At 47.9% G+C, this 2,912-nt stretch overlaps 1 long non-coding RNA gene across 1 annotated transcript; it reads left to right on the top strand.

The window, feature by feature from the left end:
• Positions 1-1,224: 1,224 nt before the first annotated feature.
• LOC140711134 (uncharacterized) lies at positions 1,225-2,668 on the top strand. Its single transcript, XR_012092259.1, has 2 exons — positions 1,225-1,333; positions 1,588-2,668. It is a non-coding gene; the product is annotated as an uncharacterized lncRNA (long non-coding RNA).
• The last annotated feature ends 244 nt before the right edge of the window (positions 2,669-2,912 follow it).

Below are 2,912 nucleotides of genomic sequence, written 5' to 3' on the forward strand. Positions count from 1 at the left end.
CTCCTGGGCGTTTTATGGCCGCCTTTTTCAGGGGTTGATGGTTGGATCACCTGAATCACGCACAAACACACACAAAGCGATGGTTAGGCACATTGGATATTCACACACCCACAAGAAACCCTCAGCTAATTCCATGACGGTGTGGTCATGAGGAGACCTCACCACCCGTCGGTCAAATCTGTGGATCACAATGTGGTGTGTGCATCCTCAGATATTGTGTGTTCCTCTGCTGTGACTACCTGGTCCAAGAGTAAACTTCACCTGCCACATGGCCCACGGCCTAGGTATGCGGAGTTGGAGTTGAGATTTCAATCCCAACCAAACAACTGATTCTGGAGACTGGACTTAGGTCTATCACCACTCACTCCAGTAGAAGACACAATGATTCTCTCTCCCCTGAGGGACAAAAGAATAGAAGCTACAGGGCATGGCCGATGTCACCCCTTGGCAGGTCTGCTTGAAGTCAGGGATAAGGGATGCTTCCTATCAGAACTCAAATGGCTACTCTTGCCGTTTCATTAGGCAACTTCCAAACACAAATTCATCGAGAGAAGTTATCTCCCTCTCTACCACACTAGCAGGTGATGGTCTTTCCTGCTCTTTTTGGCTTTAGCTCCAGCCCCTCTTTATTTATTTTTCTGGTATTTTACACACGCCATACGAATTCATCTAAACAAACGCTGAACAAGTGGCATATGAATTTCTTACATGGCTAAAGGGCAAACCACCCCTTTTCCAAAGCTCTTTTTCCATTTACCCACCAATTCAGCATGCTGGAGTAAATTTCTTTTTGCATTTCCATCTGGCTCTTCTCCCAGGCACGGAGATGGAAATGTTTTCTCGCTTTCTGTTCCAAGAATTACGGGTAAGGAGAACACATCCTACCGCATCAGCGAGCCCCAGTGTGATCTGTTTCTTTCACTTTCCTTTGTCTCTTTTCCCCCAACCCCTCAGGGATTACGTGAAACAACCAGTCGTTCAGGGAAACTAACCTGAAATTACAGGTCTACTTTCTTTCCTCGGCTGGCACTCAGATGGACAGGTGCACTGGCGCTCAGATGGGCAGGTGCTGGAGCAGCCCTGCTGGAAGCGGTGCAGCCTTCAGGAAGCCGGAGGAAGGGGCAGAGAGGGACCTTTGCTTTCCAGGTTGCCTTTTATAGTGCCTCTGGACCCCTGACGCGAAACGGACCCTAACCTAATCAACTTAATCCAATTACATGACCTGGAAAGGTCTATTTGCCCAGCCCACTCTAAGACGATGTTCACTATGGACAGACATTCTAAAACCTACCTGTACAGCTGCAAGCTTTGAAGAATAGATGTTTCCCGTCAGGTATGTAGCACTGGTGCATGTACCCCTGTCTGGTTTTACATCTCTTTTTTTTTTTTTTAAACAAGGTGCTAAAATAGACACAGTGTAATTGGACCATATTTACTCTATTTCAACGTAGACCTCAGTGTCATCAAGGAGGTGCACCTTGACATGCAATCTCGGTCGTTATCCATCTTCAGAGCTTCTCCTTCTTCCCCACAGTAAGTGCGTCATCAGAAAACCCTGACCACACCCTCATGTGTTTTCTCCTCCAGGAAGCCCTTGGAAACCACCGTGAATTGGACTGCACTGGGAAACCCAGATGAAGAAAGTCAACACCTCTTTGTCCTTCGGTGCCTGGCTCTTTTTTCAGCTCATCCTGCGGCTCCAGGCATTATGCCTGAAGAGTCTCCAGGACACCGGTGGGGCTCTATTTCCTTGGGTCCTGTTGCCATTTCTCTGGATTTGCGAAGATCCAGCGGACTTTCTGTGGAACTCTCTTGTCGGGGAACTTGGGTGCCACGTCCCCTCATTCTGCCCTTCGTCATCTGCACCTGCACGAGTTAGGGTCCAAGTTCCCTGGACGGGAAGAGACAGGCAGGAGTCGGAATGGTGAACCAGCACACTGGGGGCATTTTCTCACTTGGTCCAAGTGGCCCCATGGTCTTCTAGAGCTTTGGAACCAGTCGCGTCCCACTTGACACTACACCCGACTGTCAGTTGCTGAATCTTGTTGGCCCTCTGGCCATCTCCTGTTGGATGAGTTGCACCTGCTGAAACTCGATTTCCCCTGGATTTGCGCTTCATTAATTATTCATGATTCAGGTGGGAACGCCTGCTTACATCCCCCTGTGGCCATTCTCTGAGCTTTCCGGTCACATCGTTTCCTGCCATGCTCTTTGGTTCATTTTGGTCATGCTCCTTCTGCTGTCAGAGGAGCAGAGAGTTGATCTTGTTGATTCTGGATACTGATAGTTTCTAGGTGATCTGGATAACCAAGGTAACGACCCTCAACGGCGGTGGAAAGGGAGCAGCCATTTGGCGTTGCTCAGAAAATCCCACTCAGTTCCCAGGCCTTCTAGATGTGCAATCCTGGTCAGAGTTGTTCCCAGGTCAGAGAACGGAGATAGCCTGTGCATGGTGGGATATCTTTACCTAGAGCTTTCAGTGAGTCTCGACCTCAGCTACTCTTAGGATCGGGGGAGAAGCACGGAAAGGCCCTGTGCTCAGGCATCTGGAAAGAAGACGGGATGAATATTCTACCTCTGAAGTACATCCCAAATCTGGGAGTTTACTTCCCAGATTAATAGTGTCATCGATAATTATTAAAATTGGTCATTAGTGTTTAATAATTAATCATATTATTACTCCTAATACCGCAGGGTGTGTACACCTACCTGTGATGTCATTCCTAATATCCAGGGAGGGAGAGCATGGTTTTAGTTTTAATATCGCAATAAGCGCACACTCACCCTGTGACACAAATCCTAATATCCAGTGTGGTAGAGTATGACATGACTCCCAACATAGCAATGAATAGACAGCCACCCGGTGATATGGCTCCTTATATTCACGGAAGATGAGTATGATATTAGTCCCA

This window comes from Chlorocebus sabaeus, unplaced genomic scaffold (assembly GCF_047675955.1).
Source record: "Chlorocebus sabaeus isolate Y175 unplaced genomic scaffold, mChlSab1.0.hap1 unalloc_scaffold_217, whole genome shotgun sequence".
NCBI classification, from domain to species: Eukaryota; Metazoa; Chordata; class Mammalia; order Primates; family Cercopithecidae; genus Chlorocebus; species Chlorocebus sabaeus.